Source organism: Canis aureus, chromosome 34 (assembly GCF_053574225.1).
Source record: "Canis aureus isolate CA01 chromosome 34, VMU_Caureus_v.1.0, whole genome shotgun sequence".
NCBI lineage: Eukaryota > Metazoa > Chordata > Mammalia > Carnivora > Canidae > Canis > Canis aureus.
Genome location: NC_135644.1, coordinates 29212666 through 29238954, shown reverse-complemented (window position 1 = coordinate 29238954; position 26289 = coordinate 29212666). Strand labels below are relative to the sequence as shown.

The 26289-nt window shown below is 34.8% G+C and overlaps 1 long non-coding RNA gene across 1 annotated transcript in view; it reads left to right on the top strand.

Annotated features, from left to right (window-relative positions):
• Positions 1 to 25789, top strand: part of LOC144304611 (uncharacterized) — a 51196-nt gene extending 25407 nt beyond the window's left edge. The window contains exons 2-4 of the long non-coding RNA XR_013371543.1: positions 4113 to 4230; positions 23806 to 23877; positions 25502 to 25789. This is a non-coding gene — a long non-coding RNA (uncharacterized LOC144304611). The remainder of the gene's footprint in view (positions 1 to 4112; positions 4231 to 23805; positions 23878 to 25501) is intronic.
• The last annotated feature ends 500 nt before the right edge of the window (positions 25790 to 26289 follow it).

Genomic DNA, 26289 nt, shown 5'->3' with positions numbered 1-26289 from the left:
TTGCAGGAGATAGGAGACATGAAACAGGAATCTTTGAATCTTGAGTGCTTTTTTTATATCCAATATCCTTCTATTAAAATGCACTTTCTATAATGAAAAAGTAAAGCTATAGAGGTCTTAAAATATCCTAGAAGTATGGTTCTGATGTATGAATACAGTGATAAACCTATAGAGAGTCTGACAAACAGAAACAGAGGTACACCAAGCACATGTTACTGACATATAAATATAGATGGACCAGTAAAATTGAATAGAAAGTCCATCAATAAACCCAAACATAATGAGAAATCTATTATGTGATATTGTATCTCAACTGAGGCAAAGATAGAATTTTATATACATAGGGTTGGAACTAATGACAGCTATTTAGAAAAAGATACAATTGGATCCATATATTACACCATAAATAAAAAAAAAACTTCCAAATGGATCACAGATTATATGAAAAATAGTTTTTAAAATGTACTGTATTATATGGACAAATCCTTCTATAATTGAGTTTTGAGGAGATTTCCTAATAACAATTCAATATCAGGATGAGACAAAATGAAAGACCAGCAAATTTAAATAAATAATATTAAATCCTCTTCAGATGGCAATGAACACTATGAGAAACATCAAAAGACAAATGGCGAACTCAGTGGAAAGACACAACTTATACATCACTAATAGAGAATGAACATCTTTTTTTGTAAGAACTAACATCCTTAGTATAAAAGGAACTCTTAAAATTGAAGTGGAAAAAGTACAAGAATCTGATTGAAAAATGGGCAGAATAAATGACAAGACAATGTCAAAAATAAAGCATAATAATACAATTTGAACCTGTGTAAAGATGTTCAACTTCTCACACAGTAAGAGAAATGCAGAACAAAAGAAGAAACTATGCCTACATTATTAAGTCGGCAAAAATTTAGTCCGACAGAAAATTCTGCTAATAAGGCTAAGAGAAGCAGCACATTTTTTACCCTGCAGTAAATGGAACACTTGTGAAGAACAATTTGAAAACGTTACTTCTAAGAATTTATCCTATAATTACACTACTACCAAAAAATATACACATACACAGAGTATACGATGAGAAAAATAATAACCTTATAAGCACCAGTTATCCAAATGATCAAAATTTTACACCATCAGCATTGGAACAAATTTACTTACCATGTCTCCCATGGTGCGGTGCACTCATGACACAACATCACTTCTGTGGTATTCCTCTCCAAAAGATACAACCTGAATCCAATCATGAGAAAACACCAGGCAAATACAGACCGGGAGATTGTAGTCACTTCTTGTTGCTGCTATAAAGAATTACTGCACACATAGTAGTTCAAAATACCAGGAATGCTTTGCCTTGTGGTTTTAGAGATCAGAAGTCTGAAATGGGTTTTATGGAGCGAAGAGCAAAGTATCCGTAGAGTTGTGTTCCTTCAGAAGCCTATAGAGGAAAATCTGTTTTCTGGCCTTTCCCAGCTTCTAGAGGCTACCTGCATTTCTTGACTTGTGGCCCGTTCTTCTATCTTCAAAGCCAGTGATTTAGCATCTTCAAATCTCTCTCTCTCTTTCTCTCCCTCCGTCCTCCTTCTCTTCTCTCTTCTCCCTTTTCTCTTCTCTCTCTTTTTCTCATTTATTTTCTACTCTCATTGACAAATATTCTCTGATTTTAACCTTTTTATAAGTACTGTTATTGATTCTGTTCTATCTACCTGGATAATCCAGGATAATACTTCCATCTTGGATGCTCAAATTAATAACATCTGCCAAGTTCCCTTTGCCATGCAAGATATCATAATCACAAGTTTCAGGGATTTAGCAGGTGGACAACCCTAAGAAACCATCATTCTGTCTGCCACAGAGACATTTTACAAATACCTGGTCCCATCTTAAACAAATGTTGATGTCATCAAGCATAAAATTTGATGAATCATTCTAGGTAAAGGAGACTAAAGATAAAAACTAATTGTAGGCCCTGATCCAGGATTGGATGCTGGATCGGAAAAAATTGCCATAAAATATTATTAGGATAATAGAATTTTAATAACTGAACATTGATTATGTAAGTGAATGTCCTTAATTTGAGGAAAAATGCATTGAAATATTTAGGCACAAAGGAATATATTGCTGTATCATGATCTTAAATGAATTAATCATAGTAATAGGAGAATGATAGAGCAGATGTGGCAAAGATATCAACAACTGACTAATATGTTAATGGGACCTAGAAGTTCTTTGCAAGATTCTTGCGTTTTTCCTATAAATTTGAAGTTACTTACAAATAAACTGGTATTAATATATACTTCTAGAAGATATCTGACATTACAATCTTATAGGTAATCTCTTCATTATCAGCACTTACACTAATAGTTACCCCCAAATGGTCTTCATGACATCAATGAAGAAAAATAGAAAAAAAGTGATTGAGGCTCAAGTAAAAAGGTGCTAGAGGCAATTGTTCCATGTTGATCCCTGAAAGGAGCCTGCATTCAAGTTCAAAGGGATGATAATATATCAGACATTATGGTCAGTGGTAAATTAATTTTTTTTGAGCTACAGAGTATTTCAGAGAATTTTTATCATAGGGTTACATGATATAAGCAATAATTAAGATGGAAGTATACATGATGCCTTGGAAGAAAATAACTGGAACTTGGAAGCTAAAGGAATTTACAACATGTTATATGACTTTTCCATCATACTAATTTTGAGATGGTTAAAACTGGGATATCAGCAACTGGCCTAGAAAGGAAGAGGTATAGAGTGATTGAAAAAAAAAAAAGAACCAATGGAACTTAAAACATGCAAGATATGATGAGACAAAAAGAAAGAAAAAACTAAATAGGATATTTTTACTTGGATTTTTTTTCTTATTATTTTGGATAACTAAGCAAATACTGAAAACTTTGACAGGAAAATTGGTACATGAGAATGATTAATTCAATATTTGGCATAATAAGTCAAATAGTAAGATAAACATTAAGAAATAACTTATAAGAAATTGTGTATCTAGGACCAAATCTCAGTAGACACAAAAAGTTCAGTTGTAAAACTTACTTATGGAAAGATGCCTACTGATTCTAATATTCTACATTAATAATAGACCTAGTTATTTGATGTTTTGGAAACATGAAAAATCTAATATGGTGAAAAGAGAAATCTATTTTAACTTAATCTATTCCCATACTTACACGGCAATAAGCTGTCAGTTTATGCACTTGCAAATTTCCATTTTCTTTCAAGATAAAAAGGATTTTGTATGTACAATTTGTGTCTAATTTTATCACATACTGTTATTTTAAGGCAATGTAGCAGATCTATTTTTGTCAAGATAGCATCATAATTTTAGAACCTGTGTGAAAATTAACTTCAAAATCTATAAAATCACATTCAAATTGTCATCACCTGGTACTTTTCAGGAAAAAAACCAATTCACTTCCTCTTTAAAATATGCAATATAAATTCTGTTATGTTAATTGGTTCTGCAAAACTGATGTTTATCACTCAGTGCTGACTTAAATATTCTGCAGATTGTTTTTTTTTTCTTTTTTACACTTCCTGTTGCTCTAATCCTCTGAAGAATTCCCAACTCAAATATTTTTCTCTTTTCCAATGGCCCGCTGTACTACCTAATGCCAGTGGGTTGCATTCCATTGGATCCCATATTTGTACATCATCCTTTAAAAAAATAATCCCTATTATCATAGAAAACATCTACTGAGCACTTGCAATGCATTAAACATTACATGAAGTAGGTAATATTTAAGCAGGTGAGGAAGTATTAGTTCCCTATTACTTCAGTAACAAATATCAACATACTTAGGGCCATGGGGGAAAAATGCAAAATTATTTTCTTACAGTTCTGGAAGTTAGAAGTCTTAAAAACAAACAAACAAACAAACAAACAAACAAAGGGGTTGGTAGGGCTATATTTCTGCTGGAGGTGTCATGGGACAATCTGTTCCCTTGTCTTTTCCAGCTTCTAAAGGCCAGCTACATTCCCTGCCCCTTTGTCCACTTTAAAGTGATTTTTTCCAGTCTGTTTTCAGTTGTCCCAGCTCCTTCTCCTCCCCTTGATCTTCTGACCTCCTTCTATAATGGCATTTTACTCCCAACAGGAGTACCAGAAACCACACATGCCTCACATATTAATGACCGTGGAAATGAAATGGCCATAGAATATCTGCTTTACTCCTTCAGAAGTCATATGCATATGTTACTTCTCCACAAGCCTTGGTAAGCTTTTTAAACATCTTATTTTCTACTTCTAGACAAAGGATATAGGATTGGGTTGTTTGATTTTGATTCTAAAAAAAATCTCATCTGACCAAGCTACTCTCTTGCGTATACAGAAAACAGGTCAATAATTTGCTCACATCCTCAACAGTTGCTGAATTTTTAGATCACATGTTCTAGATATAGATAAGCATATTTATTATACTATGCTAAAGTTCAAAAAAGGAAAAACAACTGTCATGCCTCAGTTAAGGAAAAACTTCCAGGCTATTTGATGGGCATATTATTTGTTATATTTTTATTTTCTAGAAGGAGTTTGGAATAAGATAACTACCAAGAAGTGCATGTTTAAATATACATACTACCAAGTACTTATTAATCCATTTAATAATCTATTTTTAATGGAAAATACATTAATTTTTAGCAGAAGTTCTTATATTGGATCCAAGAGAACCACTCAAAGTAAATTGTACAATATATAGATGTATTACAAAACAATCTTTCTAGCACAAATTTTTCTCATATATAGTATTTCTTTATAAATCTCTTGTTTGCACATAAATAATTTAAGTGTGATCAAGCTACTATGCAATAGTTCTTACCATTCTTATCAAAAGATCAACTGATGATTAACTGAGGGAATATATTTTAAAGGTGTTTTATAAAAACTGTATTCTTAAAAATAACACAGATTGCTATTTTTGAGCAGTTTCTATGTACCAAGTATTGTAATAGATTATGATATTTACAATAACCTTTCAAAGTAATAGTTTCTCCATTTTAAAGAGTCTTAAATTGTAGCTCAAAGAATTTAACATGATTGGTCAGACTATAGAGGTTTTTTTCTTACTGTGTATAGCTTTTTGAGTAACAGTAAAGAATCTAGCATTTACAAGCATGGTTACCATAATGAAAAAGCGACTCAAAAATAAAAAGACTTCATAATATTTAGGGTGTGTTATGCCTGTTTTTTAATGTTTTCGAAGGTCTAGATTTATTCTACATATTCCTAGAAGATATTTACACTTTGAACTTATTTTTTTTTAAGATTTTATTTATGTATTCATGAGAGACACAGAGAGAGAGAGACAGAGACAGAGACAGAGACACAGGCAGAGGGAGAAGCAGGCTCCATGCAGGGAGCCTGACGTGGGACTGGATCCCGGAACTCCCGGGTCACACCCTGGGCTGAAGGCGGCGCTAAACCGCTGAGCCACCCAAGCTGCCCCACACTTTGAACTTATATTCATTGAATGTTTTGCTAGTCAGTCTGCTAGATGCTGAGAAATACTGCAGTAAACCATGAAGATATGTGGCCTTTCATGAACATTTCTACAGCTCTATTGGGGAAGAAATAAAGAGATAGACTTATACATATTTATTAACTTAAAAGTGTTTATAAATAATTTTGATTAATGGAGAAACCATTTCATCAGTTGAAAGTACAAAAATGAGACATTTGTATATAAATAAATAACCCCATTTAAAAAATAAAAGATATTTCAAAGCAGTTACAATAGGTGTTGAAACAACTGTTACCTGAAGTATTCATCCATCGGTTGGATGTCATATATTCAGGGTCAGCAGATACAGCCTAGATTCTGTAGAGTGTCTCAAAACCTTAGGATCATGTGAGTTTTTCTGTAGAATTATTCTTACCTTTCTATGCACATAGTTGCTATAGCCTTATGGACACTAAAAGCAAGATGGTAATTAAACGTAGTAAGTAGTGGAGTTGTATGAATAAGGCTATGAGTGTAATATCAATTATGTCTTTTTGTTTGTAGCCCATAGAATTTATTCTGCAGGTTCTTCTGACTTGTTTAATAAAAGTGTAATCTCTCTCTTAGAACTTATTTGCAAGGATTTCTTTTACGAGGTAATAGTCTGATACTTCGAGATAGCCGATAGCAATGGTGACAAAAATAGCCACCTCCTCCCATACAATAAAAGAACAAGAAGTAAAAATTAAATTCTACCCTAAACCACATTCTCAACATAAGCTGAAGGCAGATATTGCCAAAACTTCAAAATAGCGGTACGTAAAAAGCTAGAAACCCTAAAGCTGCACACAAACTTCGTGCTTCCTTTCCAGTCCCCACCCACCCTGAGAATTTGTGGCAAGCAAAGGCAAAATGAGAAAATCTGAGGGCAAGACAAACAGGGAAATTGATGATTGTGCGTGTTTGCCTAATACTACTGCCAAAAAAGTCTAAATCTCTCCTAAGTCTAAAATTACTAAAAGCCACAACCACCACGACTAAAAGCCACAACCACCACGACCACAACCACCACGACCACGACCACCACCACCACCACCACCACCACCACCACCACCACAGTATGCCAGAAAATAGCAATGGCTGCAGGGAAGGGATTCCAATGTGCATGTGGTTTACAGAGGCAGGCAGGGTCGAAATGGGCATTCCTGGAAACAGATGCACAACTCTGGAAAAGCAAAAAGTCAAAACAAAACAAAACCAGAGGAAGAAGGAGGAGGAGGAGAAAAGAAGAAAAAAAAAATAGGAAAGGAAAGGAAAGGCAAAGAAAAAGAAGAGAAAACAAAACAAAACAAAAAAAAGAAGCACTCTTTGGTAACCAGGCGACAAAGGGAAAAGAAAAAAAAGGCCGTGGTGTGAATGTTTGTGTTCCATAAAATTCATATGCTCAAATGTGATCACCTCTACTGAGATGATACTGAATGGTGGAGTCTTTTGGAGGAAATTAGGTCATGAGCATGAGTGTTCATGAGAGATGAGTGGGGTTCGTGCCCTTATGAAAGAGACCCCAGAGAACACTCTTCCTGCCAAGTGAGGTCAGAAGGAGCAGTTGGCTGTTTGCAACCTGGACGAGAATGCTTACCGGAACCTCACCCTGCTGGTATACAGTCTCGTACTTTCAGCCTCCAGAGCTGTGAGAAACAAATACTTGTTGTTTAAGCCACGTGCTGGCCAGGTGAAGTCTTTGTAATTGCCTACAGTCGGGCCTAAAAGATCACACCTAGGACTTGGCCAGGAGCCAGACTCCTCATATATATAAAGACTGTGTTATTAAGCAAAAATCTATAAGAGGTGCAAAGAGACATAGATATAAACATAATAACAGTCATCTATCAGGCAAAAAAAAAGTATGACTGCATATTCTGTTGGCAAAGTAGGAGAGAAAAAGACATGCTCCATGTTGTTGGTTGAAATGCAAACTGGTACAATCTTTCAAGAGAGGAAATTGACAATATGTAACAAAATTACAATGTACTTGCCTTTTGACCAAGTAATCCCGCTGCCAAGAAACTACTGGAAAATATACCTGCAACCATAGATATGCACCAGGTTATTCACTGCAGCATTTTTTGTAATTGATACATATTAGACACGTGGTGCCCAAACTTAGAAGAATAGTTGGAAACGCTTGGTAGATCCAAATAAAAAATACTATCTGGCTGTAAAAAGACTGAGGAAATCTCTATAAACTGATTTGGAATCATTTCCAGAATCTGCAAAAAGCAAAATGCAAAAGAATATAGATGTATGTTATCTTTCTTACAGGAAAGGGGATCTAAGGGGAAAATACACCCATAGCTGTGTAACTTAATCTGTGAGGGCTGCAATAACAAAATACTGCAGACTGGATGGCTTATAAATAACATAAATTCCCCCCAGTTCTGGAGACCAGAAGTCCAAGATCAGGAGACCTAATCATGGTTGGGTGAGGTGCTCTTTCAGGTTGCAGATTTCAAGTAAGTGGAGGGGGCTAAGGAGCTCTGTAGGATCTCTTTCCTAAGTGCCCTAATCCCATTCATAATGGTTCCACTTTCATGACCTAATTACTCTCAAAAACTCTACCTCCTAGGCATGCCTGGGTGGCTCAGTGGGACTTGCTTCTCCCTCTTACTCTAAGCCTCCTTACTGCTTGTGGGCTCTCTCTTCTCTCTCTCAAATAAATAAATAAAAACTTAATAAAAATAACCCTACCTCCTAATACTATTATTTTGAGTATTGGGATTTCAACATATGAACATATGAATTTGGGTTAACAGAAACATTCAGGCCATTCAGACACCACACACACACATACATGCACATTTGTGCAAAAAAAAATTAGGATGAAAGTAAAGAGATTGATTACTTACAAGGGCTGGATGGGAAAAGTGTGGAAAGAAAGAAAAATTGAGTAATAGGCATGAAGAGGAAGGGACATTACAATGAGCATACTTCGTATAGCTTTTACTCTTAAAATTATATTCATGTTCACATGCCCCATAATAAATATTTAAAATGGATGTGGTGGGAACCCAGACTGGAATACATGCAATAAAAACAAAACAAAACAAAAAACCCCCCAAACCCCCAAAGCTAACTATATTACCAATGAAAAATATAACCACACTAAAGGAGGTAGGCAATGTTTAAGGTTAAAAATTGAGCTAAATCTTTGACCCCGAGGGTTTATAGGTTCATCAAATTAAACTTTTCAGACACCCACATTAAACAAAAGCAGTGATTATGTCTCTAATTTTCAAAATAGCATTGGGCCACATTTCCTGCATAGTCTAAGTTCAAAAAATGGGTGAATGAATGATGAATTTTAAATGTAAATAGTTATTCAGTTTTCATTTAGCTGTGATTTTCAACTGGTTTTAAATTCACCCCATTGGGGATATTTGACATGGCCTCAAACAGCAGTTTTCATTGTCAAAGCTGTAGAGAGGCAAGTTGCTACTGCCATCTGGTGGGTAGCTCTTGGCATCTAGTGGGAGAGGTCAGACTACAGCTCAGCGGTACAGAAGACACAAAATATTCCCTGTATACAAAAAAATGATCTAGCCTGGAATGTCAAAACTGCCAAAACTTTTCAGAAACTCTAGTTTAGACTAATGGAGTTGTGATAGCTAGTAATAGGTTAATGAAGATCTGTACTTTCCAATATGTTAATGAAACAAAATCAGTATTCAAGATCCCCCATATGAATTAATATGAGCAGATGAGAGTGTTATCCAGAAAGTATTTATATAAAATTTAGAGAGCAATGATAATTTCACTGATTTTGAATAAAGTGGAAAAACAATCCCCTTTCTGTTGTTTCAGTGTTGTGGGAAAATCACAGATATTAATTCAGGTTTGCCCAACATCTGATCAGAGAACTATATGTTCTCTTTGGGAAGTGAAAATATCTTTTAAAAAACTCATCAAACACTCTAATTACTCTATTCTTTGTTCTGCACAAAAATTAGCCACAGATTCCTGCACAAAACAAGGATGCAGATGTTGCTTCTACACTCAGCTGGATGATTTCATTAAAACCAAACTGTAAACTCAAATATATGTTTCAATTTCTTCTCCCCCTTATGGCTGTAGCATTTTAAGACCTAGTTTATCAACTTTGTATATAATACAGACTAAGAACTGTGCTTGAGATAACACTTTTGAGATATCAAAATCGCTTCAACAAAAACATAATTTTCATGTTTTTTTTTAAATTGATTTTTCCACATCTTATACTATTCAGTGTATTTCTCAAATGGAATTTCTGCAAGTTCTGAGGACATTTTTGAATTCAGAGAGTTCATCATGCCACCACTTGAAAAATCTCTCTCTATACCAAGAATGTTCAATTACTTTCCTAGCAGAAATATTTACCACTCATCAACCACTTGATCATGTTAGTCAATCAAATGTATTAGTATATCACAGAATCTTTCACACTTAATAGTTCAGAAATAGTCTCGTTGCATGTGATCTAGTACATTATATTACTGTGTCCTTTTATAAGTGATATAAAAGTAGTTTTTTTGTTATTCATTTTTAAATACAAAAATATATGAAATAATTTATATATTTTATCAGAATTCTCAAGTAGCATAGGCACAAGTGAATTAATCTAATTCTAAATAGGATTTTTAAAAACATTGAAAAGAATCATAATTTTAACAGGAGGCTAATAATCATAAAAACAGCAATAGATTTCTTTCCTTTTTAAAGCTAAATAATATTCCATCTTCTGTATACACCACATTTTCTTCATGCCCTGTTCCAGAGATGGACATTTATGTTGTTTCTCTATATTAGCTATTGTGAATAACTCTGCAATAAACATGAAATTGCAAATATTTCTTCACAGTTCCTTTTTTTATATATATATATATATATATCCAGAAGGGGATTGCTGGAACAAATGGTATGGTCTCTCTTCAATTTTTTTGCAGAGCCTTCATACTTTTTTCCATATGGCTGCACCATTTTACTTTCCCAAAATGTATCTTCAAGTTCTTTGCCCTTTTATTAATTGGATTATTTGTTTTTTGTGGTTTTGCTCTATTTTTTTTTTATTTGCTACTGAGTTAATGGAGGTCCTTATATATTTTGGCTATTAACTCCTTATCAGATATATGGTTTATAAATCTTTTCTCACAGTCTATAGTTGCCTTTTCACTTTGCTAATTGTTTCCTTTGCTTTGCAGGAGATTTTTAATTTGATGTAGTCTCACTTGTATATTTTTGCTTTAGTTATCTGTGCTTTTAAGGCCATATCTAAGAAATCATTGCCAAAACCAAGGTATGGAGCATTTCCCTTATGTCTTGTTTTTCTGCTAAGAATTTTACAGTTTTGAGTCTTGTTCTATTTGAAGTCTTTAATCCATTTTGAGTTGATTTTTGTATAATAATATACAATAAGAGGCCAATTTTATTTGTTTTTAATGTGAATATCCATTTTACATAGTTATTAAGATTTAAAAGAGAAAATCCTGTGAGAACATGAATGAACCTAGAGGAAATTATGCTAAATGCAATAAACTAGTCACAGAAGGACTATTACTGTATGATATCATTTTTATCAGGCATATAAAATAATACACAGAATCAGTGAATTAGAATAGTGATTGCCAGGGGCTGTGAAGGGGAGGCAAAGGGAGTTGTTATTTATCAGGTATAAAGTTTCAGTTAGGGATCCCTGGGTGGCGCAGCGGTTTAGCGCCTGCCTTTGGCCCAGGGTACGATCCTGGAGACTCGGGATCGAATCCCACGTCGGGCTCCCGGTGCATGGAGCCTGCTTCTCCCTCTGCCTATGTCTCTGCCTCTCTCTCATTCTCTCTCTCTCTCTCTCTGACTATCATAAATAAATAAATAAGCCTTTAAAAAAATAAAGTTTCAGTTATTCATGATGATTAAGTTCCAGATCTCTGTTGTATGACATTGTGCCTATAGTTAACAACATGGTGCTATATATATAAAATTTTGTTAAAGGGGTAGATCACGTGATAAGTGTTCTTACCAAAATCCCCAAGAAGCTACTATTTACTGTCCATCTGCTGTGACGCAGTGCACAGAACTTTAAATATTGCTATTATCTCATTAATAGTGGTAATAGTTGTACAAAGAAGGTTTGAGTTCCGTTTTAACTCTGGGAAAATTAAGAGCTTAAGATGATTGGAAATTTTCCTAAAGTTATAGATCATTTAAAAGGCAATAATAAGATTATGAACACAGGTCAGTAAAATTTTGAATGCATATGATCGCCAACAGACTACCTTCCGATTTGCATTCTCTGCCTTTAAACCGTCCAACAAGGCTTAAAGGAAAGTGGAATAGTGAAAGGGAATATAAGGGAAGGGAGAAGAAATGTGTGGGAAATATCAGAAAGGGAGACAGAACGTAAAGCCTGCTAACTCTGGGAAATGAACTAGGGGTGGTAGAAGGGGAGGAGGGCAGGGGGTGGGAGTGAATGGGTGACGGGCACGGGGGGTTATTCTGTATGTTGGTAATTTGAACACCAATAAAAAATAAATTAAATAAATAAATAATAAATAAATAAATAAATAAATAAAGTAGCTAGCTAATTAATAATAAAAAAAAAAAGAAAGTGGATTGCCTGGAGGTTTGTACTTGTGAACAATCTAAGCTAGGACAGTTCAGGAAACCACATTATTTCATTTCAAGATCAGTTTTACTCAAAATATAATTGTTCTTTTTCTAAAGGCTATATATGAAACGGGAACTCTGAAATCATACTCTAGCTTCAGATCTCTACTCTGTCACTTACTATCTTTGTGATAACCAGAAAGTTTCTTAACTTTTGTTCTTCAAATATCCTTCATTACCATGTTTGTAAAAGTATTGTAGCTATGAAATAAGATATGTGTAAAATGCCTAACATAACATCTTAAACTTATAATGTATATGCCAATTATATCTCAGTGAACCTGGGAAAAAGTAGAAGGCACAACCTCACTTTCTTCATCACATTATTCTACAGAATGCATAGTAATTTCATAATCTGTACTATTTTTCCATGTATCTATGTGCTTGTTATTGACTGTTTACAATATAAAATTAAAAAAAAAACCTCTCAAGGCAATAGGAATCTAACCTATAAGATCTATGCAGTTAATGGTGGCTGCTGTTGTCACTGCTGTTTTATTGTTGATCTTTTTATTGCAGGATAGCATATGGGACCTAGATGAGACCATAAAGGACGTATGCTTTCACCTAACATGCCTCATATACATCATTAAATATGATGCCAGAGATACCTATTTAGTGGCATTTGTGTCTTTAGTTCTCATCTTGGCATTCTTCTTGGAAAATCTTGTTTTTCATTTCTAATATACTCCATAGGTTATGAAGTCTAAAGCTATTAGAAGGATTATACTTTTCTAAGAACTTGATTTGCCCTTTGTTTAACAAGGTGAGCAAGAAAAATATCAGAAAATATCAAGTGGAATAAATTTTTGGAATAAACATTTGATCCTGCTTTCATAAGATCACAATTCTGTCTATGATAAAGTTTTCAAGATTGTCTGGAATGTCAGAATTGTGTGCACACAAACTAAGTTACTTTAATGCACCTTTTACTGTCTATTCTTTTGGAGAGTAAAGAATATTTTTCTCACAATAATTTTTAAGTTTTAAATGTAATTTTAAATTAATTTATTGCTATTTTTAAAACATTTTAACCTTGGGTATGGCCATCAGAAATCTGTTATTTACTAAATCAGGGAAAATAAAACTGACATTTTAATTTCATTAATTTTTATAATTAATTTAAAAAGAAGTAAAATTATAAAGTAAAGTATAAATAAAGCTCTATATTTATAACTAACATATATCTGCTGTGCATATCCATAACTATTATTTAGAATTCATACACAAAGGGAAATTTTATATCAAAATATATTCTCAGTTTTACTAACTTGAACAACTTATCATAGAAGCTGTTAATGTTATTTGCCTCACCTTTTTGGCAATTTGTGTAATTGCTAACCTTTAAATAACAATAATAAAAATGTAATAGCACAAAACATATTCAGTATATACAAAAATTTACACACCATGCTTGTCTAATTAAACTTAAAACTGAATTAATAACATTTACCCAAAATGTACATATTAATTTCTTTATTCAGCATTTTTAGAATTCATGATCTGTCTCAGCAAATAATAGCACACCTGAGCCCCAGTTATATTAGCCAATTGCTCTTCAGTGTCAATCCATAAACCAAGCTATGTTGTTTTTCATATATCTCTGCTATCTAGAATAAAAAAATATGCTGTCATATATTGAATATCTTCTATTTTGGTAATGCTTTTCATAATATATCTATATAAAAATTTTCATAGGTGCACAGTAATTCAGAGTAGTCCAAGAGAATAACCTAATATTTTAAAAATATAATGTATGTCTTAGAAAAGGGAGGAAGCTCAAAAAATTCTTGGGCTATGGGTACCTTGCTGGCTCAGTCAGTGGAGCCTATGACTCTTGATCTCAAGGTTGTGAGCTTGAGCCCCATGTTAGGTATAAAGATTACCCAAAAATAATTTTTAAAAATCTTTACAAATAAATCCTTAGATTAAGCCCAGTGCTTTCAAGGAGGTAAAGTATTAATAATAATGAAATAAACATTTATAGAGTGCTTACTATCCCTCAGACACAGTCTTGGCATCATACATTTATTATCTCTCTTAATCCTCATAACCACTCTACGAGGAAACACTTTGTCTCATTTTCCAAGAGACTTGAGACACCAAAAAGAGAAATAACTTGATCAAAATCACACAGCTAATAAATGTTTGTTTATTTATTTATTTATTTATTATTTTTTTTTTTTAAAGAAGATTTTATTTGTTTATTCATGAGAGACAGAGAGAGAGAGAGGCAGAGACACAGGCAGAAGGAGAAGCAGGCTCCATGCAGGGAGCCTGACATGGGACTCCATCCCGGGTCTGCAGGATCACGCCCTGGGCGGAAGGCGGCGCTAAACCGCTGAGCCACCCGGGCTACCCTAATAAATGTTTAAACCAGAACTTCAACCCAGATTCTTCCCAAGTTTTGTTATACTTCCTCATGAATCATGTGCTTTTAGAGTCTACTGCAGTTTACTAAACCTTTTCATGTGCTTTAACTTATTTAAAAATATAATTTTATTATTACTTGAAATAAATATTGTGCATATTCATTTGAGTTAACTATGAATGAGGAGTTCAATACATTGACTAAGAGAAACAGCAAGTAATGAAAAGAGTGGAGACATGTATTGAATAGCTTGGTTCCCAGGCCTGTTGACTGGATATTTGTGTTTGCACAAAATTCATCTTTTGGAATTCTAAGTCCAAGATGATAGATTTAGGAGGTGAGGTTTTTGACAGATGATTAGGTTATAAGGACAGTACCCATGAAAAAAAGGCCTCAGAAAGATCCCTTACCCCTTCCACCATTTGAAGACATAATGAGAAGGCACCATCTATGAACCAGAATGCAGACCCTTAACCAAACACTAAATCTGCATGTACCATGATCTTGGACTTTCCAGCCTTCAGAGCGGTGAAAAATAAATTTGTGCTAACTCACAGCTAACATCATCCTTAATGGGGAAAAACTGAGAGGGATGGATGTTCACTCTTACCATGGATATTCAATGTAGTACTGGGAGTACTAGTCACAACAATTAGACAACAAAAGAAATAAAAGGCATCCAAATTAGTAAGGAAGAAGTAAAACTTTCACTATTTGCAGATGACATACTATAATAGAAAACCCTAAAGACTCCACAAAAAAAAAAAAAAACCCTGCTAGAATTGCTAAACAAATTCAGTAAAGTTGCAGAGTACAAAATCAATGTATAGAAACCTGCTGCATTTGTATACACCAATAATAAAGCAGCAGGAAGAAAAATTAAGAAAACAATCTCATGTACAACTGCACCAAAAATAATAAGATACCTAGGAATATGCCTAACCAAAGAGGTGAAAGACCTGTACTCTTAAAACTAAAAACCACTGATGAAAGAAATTGAAGACCACACAAAGAAATGGAAAGACATTCCATTCTCATGGATTAGAAGAACAAATATTGTTAAAATGTCTATGTGACCCAAAGTATTTAATGCAATCCCTATCAAAATACCAAGATCATTTTGCACAGAGTGAGGACAAACAATCCTATAACGAGTGGAACCACAAAAGACCCTGAATAGCCAAAGTGATCTAAAAATTCATAGCTAGGAGCATCACAATTCTATACTTCAAAGTTGTATTACAAAGCTATAATAATCAAGACAGTATGATACTGGCACAAAAATAGACACATGGATCAATAGAACAGAAGAGAAAACACATAACTAAACCCACACCTATATGGTCAATTAATCTTTGACAAAGCAGGAAGGAATATGCAATGGGAAAAGGACAACCTCTTCAACAAGTGATGTTGTGAAAACTGGACAGCAACAAGTGAAACTGGACCACTTTCTCACACCATTTACAAAAAAAAAAAAAATGAATTCAAAATGGATCAAAGACCTAAATGTGAGACCTGAAGCCATGAAAATTGAAGAGAACACATGCAGAAAATTCTCTGACATCGTCAATAGCAACATTTTTCTAGATAGGTTTCCTGAGGCAAGGGAAACAAAAGGAGAAATAAACTATAGGGACTACATCAAAATAAAAAACTTCTGCCCAGCGAAGGAAATAATCAATAAAACTAAAAGCCAATCTATGGAATAGGAGGAGATATCGTCAAATGACATATCCAATAGTAGGTTAGTATCTGATTTACATAAAGAGCTGATACATCTCAATACCCCCCCCAAAAAAACAATTAAAAAATGGGCAGAAGAAATGTAGATATTTCTCCAAAGAAGACATCCAGATGGTCAACAGACACATTAGCTATCATTAGGAAAATATGAATCAAAACTGCAATGAGCTATCACCTCACACTTGTCAGAATAGATAAAATCAAAAACAGAAGAAATAACTGTTGGCAAGGATGTGGAGAAAAAGGAACACTTGTGCACTGTTGGTGGGAATGCAAATTGGTGCAGCCACCCTGAAGAACAGTATGGAATTTCCTCAGAAAGTTAAAAATAGAACTACCCAATAGATCCGGCAATCACAGTACTGGATATTTACCCAAAGAATTCAAAAACACTAGTCCAAAGAGATACATATGCTGCAATGTTTGTAGTAGCATTATTTACAATAGCCAAGGTATGGAAAGAGTTCAGGTGTCCATGGATTGATGGATGGATAAAGAAGATATGGTATACATGTCCAACAGAATTTTATTCAGCCATAATAATGAATGAAATCCTGTCATTTTCAAAGACATGGATGGAGCTAAAGGGTACAATGCTAAGCGAAGTAAATCAGAGAAAAACAAATACCATATGATTTCACTCATATGCGGAATTAAAGAAACAAAACAAATGAGCAGAGGGAAAAAAGAGAGAAAAAAAGCCAAGAAACAGACTCTTAACTATAGAGAACACACCGTTGGTTCCCAGAGGGAAGGTGGGTGGGGAAATGGGGGAAATAGATGATAGGGTTTAAGGAGGGCACTTGTGATGAGCCCTGGACGATGCATGGAAGTGTTGAGTCACTGTATTATACACCTGAAACTAATATAACACGTATGTTAACTAACTGGGATTAAAATAACAACTATAAATTAATTATTTTTTGTTGTTCAAAATACAGTATCGCATTGTATTTTGTCATAAAAGTTCAGATAAAGATGTTGGACTGTGAAGGAATAAAAATAGAGGGCATAAACTTAAAATAATCAGGTTTAAAACTTTTCATTGAAATAGAAGATCAGGGCAGCCCGGGTGGCTCAGCTGTTTAGCGTCGCCTTCAGCCCAGGGCGTGATCTTGGGGTCCCGGGATCGAGTCCGATGTCGGGCTCCCTGCATGGAGCCTGCTTCTCCCTCCTCCTGTGTCTCTGCTTCTCATTCTCTCTCTCTCTCTCCCTCCCTCTCTCTCTCTCTCTCTCTATGTGTCTCTCATGAATAAATAAAATCTTAAAAAAAAAGAAATAGATCATATTATATTTTAAAATAAATCACGTTTTAGCTTACAAATCATCGTATTTACGAGCATGCCATAGCTTCTACTTATTTCTTAAGATTTTATTTATTCATGAGAGACACAGGCAGAGACAGAAGCAGGCTCCATGCAGGGAGCCCGACGTGGGACTCAATTCCGGGTCCCCAGGATCACGCCCTGGGCTGAAAGCGGCGCTAAACCGCTGAGCCATCCGGGCTGCCCAGCCTTTAAGAGTGTCCCTTTCTATAGAAGCGCATAAAGTTGTAAAGTAAAATGTTAAGACCAAAAGATTAGCTAGTAAAGATTCAGCATTTTGACTCTTGTTAATCTACTGAAAATTATATTTCATCCTTTTAAGATTTTGCATAAAATTTTCCATTGAGTCAAAGTCAACTAAGTAAAAAAGAAGTGTTTTTATTTTCTTTTAAATCTTTTATGAATTAAAGATATAATGTCTTCTGTTGCATTACTGATGTAAATACTATCACTAACAGCTTGGTCTCTGTTTTTTAAAAATGTATTGTTTATTTGAGAGAGAGAGAATTGGGGAGAGAGACAGAGGGAGGGAATCTTAAAATGCACTCTGTGCTGGGTGTGGAGCTAGATGTGGGGCTCCGTCTCAGGACCCTGAGATCATGACCTGAGCTGAAACCAGGAGCCAGATGCTCAACTGACTGAGCCACCCACAAGCCCCCAGCAAGGTCTATTAAACTCTAGACAAGATTAGAGATTCACATGAAGCTGTATGAGTAAATATACTAGTTTAATGGGACAGAAATTTTACATTGAATTCACAGTTCTCTTTTTTAAAGCTTTCTCTGGGGGGGAAAACCGCATGATTTATATTTGGCCTTGTGTCTTGTGTTGTTCTCATAGTTATCTGATTCTTCAACAATTCTCTCTTTTAGAGCATTTTCTAAAAGGTCTGTTCAAACTAATCAATATAATTGTATTCAGAAATTCTAATTTGGTTAAGTGAAGTTTGGAATATTTATTTTTAAAAAATCAATTCATTTGTTTTATAATATTCCTCCTTTTAGCATCTTTAACTTAATTTGCATTTTAATCTATGTGCACAGTCTGAATGGCATAAAAAATGCCTGATTTTATTCTGCTATATTTGTAACCACATCCCCCAAAATATCTTAGTTTTGTAAAATCTGTGACTAGGAGCTTCTGAAAAACATAGAGGTTAAACTTCTGATTAAGGTGCAAGATTGAGGCAACTCCTTTCTTTGATACACAAAGAGAACATTGGAAACAGTTAACTTTATTCACATAAAAAGTGGAATATCAACCTGCACCTGAAACTGCATGAATTGTTTCACACAAAGGAGCTAAGGATAGTGCTGATACGGCCGACCTGCTTGGCTCTGTGTCTTGGGAGAAACAGAGGTGCTCAGAAGTTCAGCTCCCGAGGGAGAAGATAGACACAAATTTTGTTCTTTGTAGGGTGGAAGACTAAAGTCAGGCTGAAAGGAAAATACGTTTCCTCAAAAGAAAGTCTAGGAAGGAAGGGTACAGCTCATGAAAGGAATTAGAAGAAAAACAGTGACTAGTCATTCTGGGGGTCCTGGCCTCCAAGAGGGCATGACATCAGAAGAAAAGGTATCCATACAAATATGCAACCACAACTAAACACGTAATGTGTCTGGTTGCTATTTCAAAATGCCCAAATACACGGAGATGCAGAAGGCCCAAATCATTTATGCAAAATGCACATCTGTGCTGCAGCCCGTCCAAAAGCATTAGAGACAACATAACCCACTTGAGAAGCTAGGAATGACTACGGTGGGGGTGAGGAACCTTGGGGGAATGTCCCTCAAAATAGCTGGCAAGCTAGACTCCCAAATGACACAAAGAAACAATGAAAGCAGTTTAATCTAAATGGATTTAAATCATTGAAGAGTCTGATAAAAATACCTTAAACAAATGTGTTTAGATGCTTACACAATAAATAGATATTATGCATAAAAATGAAAAAGACAATGAGGGATATTATGACACCTTTATGCTTAGAGACTTGGTGACTTGGGTGAAAGAGACTAGTCTTTAAAGGCACAAAGTACCAATGCTAAGAGGAAATAGATGGAATCAAGCACATGACCATGCAAAACCATATGTAAGCAAGTACTTACAGTGACTTTTTTTGTAATCTCCAAGACCTAGGACAACGTTTGTCCTTCACCTAGTTAAGGGATTAACTAACTGTCACATATTTATACAATAAAATACTATCTTGCCCACCGATATATAGGTAGCAAAATGGATGAATCTCAAGTGTGCTATGCCAAGTGATAAAGTCAAACTCAAAGACTACCTCCTATATGATGAAACTTACATGACAATTCTAGAAAAGCAAAATTAAAAGACAGAAAATACATGAGTGGGTGTCAGGAGATGGTTGTGGTGTCAATAGATTGACTGCAGGGATACCTGGGTGGCGCAGCGGTTTGGCGCCTGCCTTTGGCCCAGGGCGCGATCCTGGAGATCCGGGATCGAATCCCACATCAGGCTCCCGGTGCATGGAGCCTGCTTCTCCCTCTGCCTCTCTCTCTCTCTCTCTCTCTCTCTCTGACTATCATAAATGAATAAAAAATTTTAAAAAACCCAAAAAACAATAGATTGACTGCAAAAGGGGACAGGTACATTTTTGGGGTAATGTGAGTAGTCTATATCTTGATTGCAATGGCGTTTACACAATTGCCTTATTGTTCTGGCTGGAACTTCTGGATTGCAGTGGTGAAAGCAATCATTCTTATTTTGTTTCTGATCTTAAAAAGAAAGCTTTCAGTCTTTCACCATTCAGTTACGAGGTTAACTATGGGTTTTGATAAGTGTGCTTCATTGCTTTAAGCAAATTGTCTTCTATTTCTAGTTTATTTTTATCATAAAAGAGTGCTGAATATTGTCAAATGCTCTTACATCTATTGAAACAATCCTATGGGATCTTTCTTTGTTTCATTATGTTAATGTGATGGATAACATTGATTTCTTATATCAAACCAACCTTGCACGTCTGAAATAAATGCCACCTGCATAGCATGTATTATCATTTCCATTTGCTGTCTGATTCAATTTGCTAGTGTTCTGTTGAGTATTTCCGCACTATGTTCATAAAATATATTAGCCTGTAGTTTTTGTTTCCTGTGCTATTTTTGGCTTTGTTGTCAGTGCAATGTTTGAGATTAAGGTAATGTTGCTTCATTGATTCTGTGAGAAAGTGTGTCTTCTATTTTTTGGAAGAGTTTGAATAGGATTGATTTCAATTCTTTTAATGTTTGGTAGAATTTACTGGTGAAGCCATCTGATCCTGGGCTTTCTTGGTTTTGGGGTTTTTGTTTGGTTTTGTTTTCATTCAACAGTTTGATTATAATATTTTTTGGAATGGGTCTCCTTGAATATATTCTGCTTGTTCATTGTGATTCTTAGATATATAGATTCATATCTTCATCAAGTTTAGGAAATTTTCAGTCATTATTTCTACCAATTTTTTTTTCTGTGCATTCCTCAATCTCCCCTCCTTCTGGGACTTGCATTCTCTGTATTTTTGTATTGTTGATGGTGTCTTTTAGGTTTCTTATGTTCTGTTCATTTTTCTTCCTTCTTTTTTCCTCTTCAGTTTTCAGACTGGTTGATTTCAAATGCACTATCTTGCATTTCCCTGATTTTTTTTCTTCTGCCTGCTAAAATCTGCCATTGAATTTCTATAATGAAATTTTCACTTCAGTATTTGAGTAAAAGAAGATAGACACAAATGAGTATATACTTCATGATTCTTTTTAACTAAAGCTTTAAGATGGGGAAAACTAATGACAAGAGGTCCCCTGAGATAATAAAACACAAGATTTTCTTTTCTTTAAAATAAAATTCAGGAAGGTGGTAATTTTTATGGGGCACGAATGAGGTTATTATAAGAAAGCTATAAAAGATAGGGTGCGGCATTCTGAAGTGCTGTATTAAATATTTCTTGGCTTTGTTGGTAATTTGTATGGCCGTTTGCTGTATATTAAGAAATTAGGTTGCTCATTTCTATTTCATGGGTCTTTTAACATACATGTTAAACTTCAAAACTCAAAACTATATAAGAAATGTTATCAGTGAAAAATGTGGATGATTTCTTTCATATACATAGTTGAAGGACAAACAAATATATTAGCTCAAATGTGAAAAGTGGAAAAATGTTACTCAGCATGAATAAGGAAAGTGAAAGTAAATGAGGTGCTTGACTCCTTTCAAAATGTGTTAAACAAATTCGTATTTAGCTTAAGAAATCACTGTCCTTTCAGTATCGCTGAGCTGATTTTTAAAGACAGATGAGCTATGAACAGCTGGTCCATTTTCCTTTTTATAGATTTTTCACTAGAAAGATCTTCATTTCCATTACATCAGTTAATAGACTACCATATCAGACACTGATGCTCACTTTCCTCTCTTGATAACATTTCTATGATTTACATTTCCTTTTATTGAAGTTTATTATTCATGAACTGTGGTTTCTTCCAAAGCTGATTCTCATCAAACATGACCTTTCATGTTTTTCTGTTGTAATGTAATGCAACTTACTTGGTAGATGATTAAAGTTCATGTCAATCACAAATCTACTCACCATATCTATTTTATGCAGTCATCAATGAGGAGACTTACATATTTCATTTTAACTATAAAATAATCTGTCTCATGTATTCAAGGAAAGATGTCAGTCTCTTTTTTTGCAATGTCTTTCTTTTTTCAGTTTTTTAAAGTTAAGACTATGGATAATGACCATCTACAATTCTAGATCTGTGTGGTTTTGAGCCAATTGTGCCACAAGTGGGAAGACTATATGGAGCCCTATGTCTATCAGGTCTGGCATAAGTTCCCCAGACACATATCTTAGTAGCAATCATGACTGTTTTTCTTTAACTTTGGGGATGATCCATGACCTGTAGCACTTGTTGGGAATGGACCATTCAAGTTTCAATCGTTCATACTCCTATCAGTCTTGAAGCTTCTTTACAGTGTGACAAGTCCCTCTGCCTAGCCCCATTCAGAAACTGATCACTCTGACTCATGTCCCCTGACTAGGATCATGGAGTCTGCAGAGCTCCTGTCAATACCACCCCCATTTAAAAAGGCTGAGTCATATTGTCCCTATATCCCATTTATTTCTGAAAAATTCTTTTTATATCTAGTCTCTCAGGAATGACCACCTTTTATTTAACTCTAAACAATCATCGGCCACTCACATGTCCCACCATTCTGTTCTATCTCTGATGTTGTACCATTTACTGCTGATAATTGCCAGTTACGCCTATGCTTACCAATTTTTTTGGACACTGGCTCAATCTGTGCAATTCTTCTACCTAAGAATATTAACTAAAATCCAGATAGCTTTTCTCATCTCTCATTCTGCCCTAGTGAGTACATTTCTGAACTAGTTTGTGTTACTTCAATTAAATGGAAGCCCAATACAATAAGGTCCTCCAAAATGTCACATAACTACAGCAAATGTTGAAAATTGAAGAAAATAATTTAAAAATAGACATGAGAGAACATTCTGGGACAACTATAAATTTAGCTGTATGGGTCCATGTAGCCAAAGATATAAAATTGATTGGTTTGTATACATAATTTCTCTATAAAATCTCTTATGGCCCAATTGGCTAACCGTTCCAGATAAGCCAATATTGAGTATGGATTTTTCACATCTGTACAAAATTGTTTTTGGAAAAAAACCCACTTATTTCTTTTGTTTGATGCAAACTTTTTCTTAAGTTGTCTTTTCAATTTTTTTTAACTAATTAAGTCCTAATATTAAAAAGTAAGATTAAAAAATCTATTAAATCTAAGTGATATTAAAATTCAAAATGAAGCAATACTGTATTGTATAATCCATATAATTATAGTCGACATTCTCATAGATGAAATATAAGAAATTCAATGGATAGATTCCCATAATAGTTGTATGACTTGCTGCACACGCGCATATTTACTAATTGGATTATATACCTTAATCTTGTCTATAAACTAGAATTGATGTCTGCAATTTAAATATCACCATTAAATGAAAACAATCTGTAATAGAATTTATCAGGTGAAGAAAAATAGAAGTGAAAAGACAAGCTTCTAGTCCACAGTACAAAGCTTAAGTATAAGGATAAATTTCAATGGTTAGGCTCATGGAGCTACACCTATCATAGCAGATATCAGGTTAGGATAGCCAAGGAATTCCAAATTCAAATGTACACTGAAATAGTTTCTGCACTTTTAGGATCATCTTAACTTGTCAAGCAATGACTGTGTGCCAGCAACATGTTGTAAACTTGCAAACATAAGTAAGCAAGTAAGTATTTATGTAAATAAATAATAGGTAAGACTTTCTATTAACATATGAAACGGTTGCTGAATTGTTTATGAAGAAAACGGAGGCCAACCATAAGATTCTTCTCATAGTCCTCATTCTGTTTGGTGTTATTTTGACATTGCCTTTACAATATGCATAGAAATTAGTGTTACGTTGTCTTTAAAGTTCTTATATACAAGTTATTCATGGAGACAGTTTTAAAGTGGCAGATTATAGATTCGTGCTTGAAATCACATAGTGGAAATTTTCCAAGAAAAATCTCAACAGGAGATTGAATCTAGGGAGTGGCTAGATGTGATGGAAGCCTGAAAACTATCTATAAAGCCAAAGGACAAATAGTTGATGAATGAGGGTACATTTTACCCAAACAGTAAGAATTAAACACCAAAGACCATGTGCTAATTGAATAATGTGCAGAATTACATGGAAACTATTTATTTATTTATTTATTTATTTATTTATTTATTTATTTATGAGAAGGGGGAATGACAGAGGGAGAAGAAGAGAGAATCTCAAGCATGAGGCTTGATCTCATGACCCTGAGATCAGCACCTGAGCCAAAACTGAGAGTCCAACATAGCCAACAGCATCACCATGGTGCCCCTACATGGAAACAATTTAAATGTCTTGAAAGCCTGGACTTTTCCATCACTTATGACAATAAATACTCACCCTCTTACATATGCTCATTAAATGGTGGTAAAATTTGCTGGGATCAAATCTGTCATGCAACCAGTTCTGTCTGTGAGTTATTTTCCCTTGCTATGCTTTTCTTCTGAACATTTTCACATAGTCTTGTCTTTACCATAAAATTTAAGGGGTTACAATCAAATGATTATTTCTGCCCTAAAATAACAAAACCCTGATTCCTTCGTTTGGTTTTCTACCCATTCAGTCTCAATTTCTTGGAGTCACTTAGTTTTACCTCTTTTTCACGCTCTCTACTGGAATAGTTCTTAGCACCTTTTATTTTTCCTGCCCATCTCTCTTAATAACTTTCTCTTCCATTTCTACTACTCTACTTGTTCAGCTGTATATTGATCAATTCCTGGTTCTACCACAAAAACCTCCAACCTGCTGACACATACTCTAAGCTCTGCACTCTCCAATTCAGACTCCCCTTTCTGGTGTCTTTTCCTCCACTAGAAAATCCTGTTTTAACTTCCCACCTATGTTCATCTAGCAACATTCTAGGATCCTTCATGTACCAGGCAAATATCAACAAGAGTTCAATTAAGAACTATCACTCTAGTTGCAGAATGAAAAACTGGAAAAGGGGGGAAAGGATAGGACATGGAAGGAGATGAAAATTGAAATATCTGAGGCCAGAAATGATAGAGGCCAGAAGTAAGCAGTTGGTATGGATTTGACAGGTGTTTCGAAGTATAGTTGACAAACATTATTGTCTACATATATGTAGGGATTGAGGAAAGTTAAGTGTAGGGCAGCATTCAAACTTCAAGAATTGGCTTTTGTTCTGTTCTTTCTTTACTAATCAAATTCCTCACAGCCTCTGCTTTCATACTGCCTCACCAAAAAAGTTTCTACAAGCTTGGTTACTTTGTTTTATGTGTTTGTTTTATTTCTTTTTCTTTGGAATCAGTTTCTGGTGGCAGGCCTTCTTGGAATATAGGTATTATTCAAAGCCATAAGTGAAAGAAATTTGGAAATCTACTCTCCAATTTCACCCCATCCCTTAAAAAAATCAAGCAGAAGGTGGAGGGCCTTAGAAGAAAGAACGAATGGAGTGTTGGGCGACCTGAGTGGCTCAGCAGTTCAGCGCCGCCTTCAGCCCAGGGCCTGATCCTGGAGACCAGGGATCGAGTCCCATGTCGGGCTCCCTGCATGGAGCCTGCTTCTCCCTCTGCCTGTGTCCCTGCCTCTCTCTCTCTCTGTGTGTGTCTCTCATGAATAAATAAATAAAATCTTAAAAAAAAAGAATGAATGGAGTGAATAGTGTAAATAATCTGTATATAGATATTCACCTCCCACAACAGGTTCACTTCTTCATGCTAGTAGGGTGATAAAGTATTTTTGGAAAACTCCCAAAGTAGTTTCTCCATTTGTTGTTGGTAGAGACCTTAGCCTCTGGTGGCCTTTGCAGAAGTCCAAGTGTGGTTGCTATTACCTCTGAAGACTTGTCTGTGATATGAATGGAAGGTCTTGTAATAGAGTAAGTAATTTGACATGAAGAATCTCTTCTGCATCTTTTCCCTTATGAATCTGTGGAAATGACATGCAGCTGGTCAGAGTCAGGAATCTTGGGTTATGTTAGAACATGATTAATCAGCACTTCAAAACAAATTTGAATTTATTCATGAACTTTGTATTTTTTCACACATCTAACAGTAAAGGAAAAAATTTTTAACAAGTCTATTTAGAAATAAGAAA